General features: G+C 44.9%; 1 long non-coding RNA gene across 2 annotated transcripts; it reads left to right on the forward strand.

Moving 5' to 3' along the window:
* Positions 1-2439: 2439 nt before the first annotated feature.
* LOC150020584 (uncharacterized) lies at positions 2440-6460 on the forward strand. Of its 2 annotated transcripts, XR_016509715.1 has the most exons (5): positions 2440-2873; positions 3363-3464; positions 3663-3716; positions 5634-5989; positions 6188-6460. It is a non-coding gene; the product is annotated as an uncharacterized LOC150020584 (long non-coding RNA). The 2 variants fall into 2 exon arrangements; XR_016509688.1 differs by having other exon boundaries at positions 5634-6460.
* The last annotated feature ends 953 nt before the right edge of the window (positions 6461-7413 follow it).

Genomic DNA, 7413 nt, shown 5'->3' on the forward strand with positions numbered 1-7413 from the left:
GTGAGTGTATGCTGGATTGGCCATCTTTCCCCACCAATCTATGTCTGTCTTTATATCAGTTCTACGATGTCTTGATCACGGGAGCTTTCTAGTAACTCTTAAAGTCAAGTAGTACAACTCTTCTAATTCCATTCATTTAAAAAAATGGCTCTTCTAGGTTCTTTCTGTTTTCTTATGGAATTTTATAATCAGCTTGTCAATTAAAAAAAAAAAAAGACTGCCAGGATTTGGGGGGAGCATTCATACAGAATTAATATTATTTCTTCCTAACATGTTCAATAAAACTCACCAATGAGGTCATCTGGGATTAGAGTTTTCTTTGAAGAAAAATTTTAACTACAAATTCAATTTCTTTAATAGCTATAGGGATGTTCAGTGAGCTTTGGTAGTTTGTGTTTTTCAAGAAGTTTATTCATTTCAAGTAACTTGTCATAAGTTGTTCATAATATTCCTTTATTATTCTTTTAACATGTAGTGTTTCAATAGTCCTATTATAATTCCTAATACTGGTGATTTATGTCTTTTTTAATTTATGATTTTTCTAACTAGAGACTTATCAATTATATTCATCTTTTCCAAGAACTTAGTTTGCTTTCACTGGACTTTGTATTCTTTTTCCATTTTCTTTTTCAATGATTTCGACCTATTATTTCCTTTGTCTTAACCTGGGTTTATTCACTGTTGTTCTTTTAGTTTCTCAACTTGCTAACTTAGATCATTGATCTGAGGCCTTTGTTCTTTCTTTACATAAGCACTGAAAGCTGTAGGATTCCCTTTAAGCACTTTAGCTACATACCACAAATTTTGATATGTTGTGATTTCATTTTCATTCAGTTTGATATAGTCTAATTTCTTTTGTGATTTCTTCTTTGGCCCATGGGGCTTTTTTCCTTTTTTTTTAAGAAGCGTGTTATTTAATTTCTAAATATTTAAGAGATTTTTTTCACATACATTTTGTTATTGAGTTCTAGTTTAATTATTTTATGCTTAAAGGACAGACATTACATAATTTGAACCACATCACGTGCATTATGACTTGTTCTATGGCTTGGCCTATTGTCTTTCTTGCTCAGTGTTTCATGTGTCCTGGAAAAGAATGTATTTTTCTGTTGTGGGCTGAAGTGTCTACAACCAGAAACTGGGCAAGTGAGTTGATATTGTGTTCCTGCATAAAGGCAATATTGTTACTAATTTTCTATCAATTATTAAGGGAGGAATATTGAAATCACCATCTAAAACTGTTGATATGTCTTTTTCTCTTTTTAGGTCTGTCAGCTTTCCTTTATGTGTTTTTGAAGCTCTGTAATTAGACGCATACACATTAGGATTATTATAGCCTTGTGATGAATTTATTTATTTTTTCATTCTGAAATCATCCTCTTCATCCTGGTGATAGTCCTCCCTCTGAAGTCGGCTTGGTCTGCTATAAATACAACTAATCCAGCTAATCTCATGCCTAGTATGTGCATGAGATATCATTTTCCATCCCTCTACCTTAAGTCTATCTGTGTCATCATATTTAAAGAAAGTTTCTTCAAATATTTAGGTTCTGTTTTTGGATCTACTTAAACAATCTCTGACTTCCAATTGGAATGTTGAGCCCATTTATAGTTGGGATGACTTGGAGTGTGGTTGGGTTTAGATCTATCATCTTGTTTCTGTTTCCTTATTTTCTTCCCTTATTTTGACCAAATGTGCATCAAATTCTTTTGTAAATGCATAGTAAAATAAAGATGACATTTTAAGGTGAGTACTTCCCAGCATTTCGTTTTATCTCTCCTTTGGCTCATCAGCTGTACTTGATTGTTTTGTCACTTAGTGGGAACTGCATTGTTTTTAGTGCTATGCTCTGCTGCACCTTGAACTTGCCCCAGTCCGCCTTCAGATAGTATCACACCCCTTCCCCTAAAGAGGGTGAGAACTTCGCAGCAGTAACTGCACTTTCCTTTTCCCCATTTCTTCTCTTGTAATATTGTTTTCACGTTGTACATTTCACTTTTACACATGTTAGGGATCTCAAAATACGTGGTCGTTTTTTTTTTAAAGCAGGTCTTTTAAAATCACGAATAAAAAAAGTAATTTTCAAAGAAAAATATCATTAACAGAAGATGCCCAAATGACACAGCAAGCACGTTGCTTCCAGAATGTACTGTGTGTAGTGTGATTGCAGCATTTTTATGCTGTCATTATTTATTTGTCCTTCTCCTGCATTAGACAATAAAGTCCTTGAGAGCCAAAACAATATCTATTCATCTGGCAACCTCAGCACGGAGCTCGTGCCACTCACGAATTTCCTGACGACCCACGGCCTGACCTCCCAACGAAGGAGTGACGGAACAGCGGAAAGGCGAGCACCTGAAGCACAGCTGGAACACGCCCTCGCCGGCAGACAGATGCGCGCTGCCGTCCAGTCGCTTCTCCCTATGCCTTCTCCCCTCTGTGCTCCCTCACACCGCCCGGCTCCCACTCAAACCCGACAGGCAGGAGGAGGAAAGCAAGGACCTCAGGCACGCTTCAGAGAGACCTTCAAAGGTCCCAGAGCAGCACTCGGGGTGGACTCTGCCTGTGGCTGCACCTCCGGGACTGCTGGGAGAGGCCCCAGCGGGTACATCATTTGTCTGGAGGCCTCAGATGGGTTTGTGTTAGGGACAAAGGTGACGCGGGTGAGATCAGAGAATGGACAGTGGGTCACTGCTGGACCATGTCACCGCTGGCCTGGGAAGTGGCCCAGAGCCCTGGGCTGCTGCTTGCATCTTTGCGGCCCTGACTGTTCCCGATCTCATCGGGGAAACTGGGGCAGTAAGCAGCTTTATCACGTGAAAAATGTTTCTGCAGCCGAACTAGAGCGCCGGCTGACTAATGAGGCGGACGGCGTGAGTGCTCCGGGGTGTGGGGATCTCCTGCTTACACCGCTGGGGTTGTGTATTAAAGGCATTCGGGAAGAGTCGGGTGGTTTGGGAATAGTTAAAGCTGGCTCACAACAGGCAACAGCGAGTTCTTCTGAGAGTGAAGAAATGGAAATGTTTCTCTCCTAGCTCAGTGAATTCAGAACAATCAGAGCATTACAGGTTTTACCCTGCTTGGCTGACCTTCCTCTGATTTGCCAAACCTTGAAATGTTGAGAGGATTATAAAAATGTTCACAATGTGCTTCAAAAAAAGAAAAAATTCTACATGAGTAAATAAAAAAAACAAAATTAAACAATATTTTTCCCCTTCCAGCTAGTGTTAACCTTCTAGGAGGGAATTTATTTCAAAAAAGGATCTTAAATGTATACATTAAAAATTTTTAAAAAGTAAAAAAAAATTTTTCAAGTATAAAATTAAACTTAGGTTCAAGTCTTCCTTTTTCCTATTTCGTAGATTTAATGCACACGTACGAAGCACTTATGGACAGCGTGATGAAGGGGATGTGCACTCACCACAGGGGAATAAGGCAAGTCCGTGCTTTATGCCCCAGGACAGGTATGGGGCAGTCCCCCCAAATAATCACCAATTCTCTCTAGATTGATTCATTTATGTATTTATAGTTATTATTTATTTATTTATTGTAATGTCCTTTTGATCAGCCATTGGTCTCCCCACTCATCACAGAACTAGAAAAGCCTTTGAGGATAATGTACCGTGGTGGTTTTCAAACTCTTTTGTTTTTACTTTTTGTAGCCGAGGAGGCAGATGTCTGGTGACTCAGATGGAAGAGGAGCTGCCTGGTAGCAGGTAGGAGACCCGCAGCTCTGTCCCCCTCCCCGACAGCCAGTGGCCTGGCCCAGCCTTGGGCAGTGGATTGTTTGAATACTTGACAGGCAGGGAGAGGAAAGCAAGGACTTCAACTGGGGTCAGTTGAAGTCACGTGACCCCAGGACCAGGGTTGCCTCATTCTCAGAGCTTCATCCCTCTGTGAAGGCCAGGGGCATGGGCAGGGAGAGAACGGGCTGCCTGGGGAAGTGACCGGCACATCTAGGCATCTGGAAATGACCTGGCGAGCTGCAGCAGGGGTGACCTATTGAGTCAGTGGCCAGGATTCCCCTTGGCCAGGGGGCCTTGGGAGCAGGAAACTTTCTAAGCCTGAAGGCTAGGATAGAATCCTGCAAAAACAGTCCATTTGGGCCTCGGCCAGTGTGGAGAGCTGCGGCCAACCTGGAAATGGCACGGAGAGGGCAGTGAATCTAGGAGACCCTCAAGGGGGGTCGGCGGAGGGCTTTTCCCTCAGGAATCAGCCCATGTGGTTCACTGGGAAAGAGAGGCAGCAAGTCTGATCCAGAATCTTCCAGATCGTCATCTCAGTCCCCCTGCAACTTCACCCCACGAGATAGTGCCAGCGTCACCTTTACATTTGAAATGGCAGTCTATGGCTGGCGCTTAGTTTTCTGGAACTATTCAGCCTGATTCAACCAATTCAAAATTGCTCCAAGAAAGTAAGCCAGGTGTTGTTTTAGAAGTTCCATTAACTCTTCCAAAATGATACGGTATCATTTAGTAAATTACTACTCTCTGGTACTTAATGGCATCCTAGCACCTGAGAAGATTGATTTCATCTCGTAACAGTCTCTAAACTGTGTGTGTGTATGTCTGTGTGTGCGTGTGTGAGAGAGAAGGAGGGGGTAAGGGGGGAAGGAGAGAGACACACAGACAGAGAGACAGAGAGAAGGAGAGAATATTTGGGAAAACAATGTACAAATGCAAAGGTTTATCTGTAACTCTAAAATGTAGAACATTCCTCTCTCGATGGCCTGAATTAACATCCACTTCTATTTCTATTTTGGGCAATTATTAGCTATAATTTCCTTAAGACGCTATTTAAGAACCTCTTATCCAACAATGGCTGTATGTGTCAGGATCCTCTGAACTGCAGTCACCGCCCCTAGTCTAAGCAAAGTAGAGCGTTACCGGCTCACAGAAATGGGAAGTCCAGGTGCACTCAGGAGGCCACTGGCAGGGCTGTCATCTTGTTGTCTCTCAAAGGCACTCAAGGCGAGGCTGGGGACAAGGCTGGCAGAGCCTCCCACTGGCTCCAGTGGCAGAGGCCCAGGAGGGACTCTGACTGGCCCAGCCCGTGTCACATGAGCAAGCCCAGATCAAGCCCTGTGGGCCACATGGTCGGCAAGAAGTCCGCCCTAGGTAGGGCTAGTGGAAAGGACTCCTGCCCGAACAGGGGCTTGGTTAACTGCAGAAAGGCAGGATAGGTACTGGCCACACAAAAGCCGCCAGAGTTAGACCCTGTTTTTCAGACCCTTCAGTATTTTAAAAAATATTTTATTTATTTATTCTTAGAAAGAGTGGGGAAGGGAGGAAGGACGAGAGGGAAGGAAATATCATCGATCAGTTCCCTGTCGCACAGACCCTGACCCAGACATGTGCCCTGACTGGGGATGGAACTGGTGACCTTTTGCTTCACAGAACGATGCCCAACCAACTAAACTGCCCTGGTCAGGGCAGACCCTTTAATATTGATAGGCCCACCAATAGCACAGATTCTACCATCCAGTTCCTTCCAGAACAAAGCTGGGTGTCAATACTGACTGGGCCTAGATATCCATTGTGTTTCATTTTGAAACCGTCCTGCCTGCTGTCTTTGTGGCTAGTGCTTTCATTGTATAATGTTTAGCTTTAAGTCCGACTGCTTCCTTCACACAGAACCCCCTTGTTGTGACAACACCCCGCGCCCTGGATGCCCAGCGGGCAGAGAGATGCATTGGCACCTTCCAGAGCTTTCAGAGCTGGAAGACCTGCCGTCCTTGGCTACTCAAATCCCCCAACTGGAGACCTTCAAACCTGCCAGGAAGGGGAAGCTCGTGGATATTCCTACTCTTCCTGGCATTGTTCTTCAGAATGTCACGGTGTTTCCCTAATAGTCCTTAAGCACTTGTTTGCCCACCCTTACCCTCGGGTACCCCTGTGTTGTGGGAACCTGACCCCGCTGACGGTCCCTCACAACTTCCCAGAGCTTCCTGGCTCCACATGACTTCTCTTCACTGCCCCTGAGATCTTCTGTAAGAAATGACCCCAGATTGCCGTGTTGAGGTTGGCTTTGCACAGCAGTGATGGGCTGTTCTGTGTCTTCAAAGCTGGACACCTGCTCCTTGGTCGTTTAGCGAGACCGCGGGTGGCTTCTCCGCTGCAACGATGGGAGTGGAAGGCTTGTGAGTTTACCTCCAACGCGCAGCTGACACACTCCCACTTCTTTCTAGAAGCCGTCCTGCTGGCCTGCTCTCACGGGAGGTCCTTCCTTCTTCAGGCTTCGATGAACACCGACATTTGATCAAATGCTGGTGAGAGGTTTGTTGTCTGGGATGCATGTGAGCACGACTGTGTGCCTGTGTGTTCGCATGTATGTTGTATGCACTTGTGGACCTTGACTGTTCACGAACTCGGAAAACTTGAGGTTGGGCACCAATACTCTGCGGCTTTGGACGTCCCATGGTGCCCGCTTTGCAGCTGCTCAATAAACGCTTTTAAATGAACTCAAGACTGATTTTGACATTTACAAATGTGTTTTCTCCTTTCTGGGTTCTACTCCCCAGCTCTTCAGTCGCCCTAGCACATCAGAGCTCATAGCGCCCCACCCATCAGTCTGCTGTGACATCCCCTCAGCTCCTAGGCCCTTTGGGGGTTTGCCCCCTGCCACTCAGCCACAGTGGGGGGACGATAGAACTGCTGTGGCGTTGTTTTCTGAACCTGCATCAAGGATCAACATGTGAATGAACAAGACCCAATGCCGGGGTATGTCCTGGAAAAGCCCAGTCATTGGCACCTCCCCTCCCAGGTAGCTGAGAAAGATCACCCGGTAGCTGGGGAGACACACTGAAGTCTCCCCAACCATCACAGCGCAACAGGAGAAATGCCAAATGACTTTCTTCATCTGTAAAGGAACGAGCGGGGCATGAGGCTCCCACCTTCCTTCCAGCTGAACAGCCCGACCCTCAGGAGCACAGTATTGGTTTTCGTGGGCAGAACTGGGGGTCGGGGTGGGGTTGGGGGAAGAGTCTCTTCCGCAATACCATTCCCCTAAGATCCAATTCAGCTGTTTAGAAACGTGGATTTCCTCCAGCAAAACACCTTTGGTTTCCTTCCAGAAAACAGGCCGTTTATATGCCGTTAAACATTTTGGGAAGCATTCTCACATGAGTGCACTTGATGTTTTGTGTAGCGTGAAGACTAAAAATACACCCACTGGTTTGTTCTCTGCTTGCAGTTTTGACATCTCCTATTGACACACTCAGGGAGCTGACCTTTCATCGTTAGGTCTTCTATTTGGATTAAACATTTTGGAAGTTCTTTTTAAAATGATGAGACAATTATTAGAGTGAGAAAAATCTTTTTTTTTTTTTTGAAGATTTTATTTATTTTTAGAGGGGAAGGGAGGGAGGAAGAGAGGCAACTGATCAGTGTGCCAGAGAGACATTGATTGGTTGCC

Source organism: Furipterus horrens, unplaced genomic scaffold, assembly GCF_987537825.1.
Source record: "Furipterus horrens unplaced genomic scaffold, mFurHor1.1.pri manual_scaffold_1, whole genome shotgun sequence".
Lineage (NCBI taxonomy): Eukaryota > Metazoa > Chordata > Mammalia > Chiroptera > Furipteridae > Furipterus > Furipterus horrens.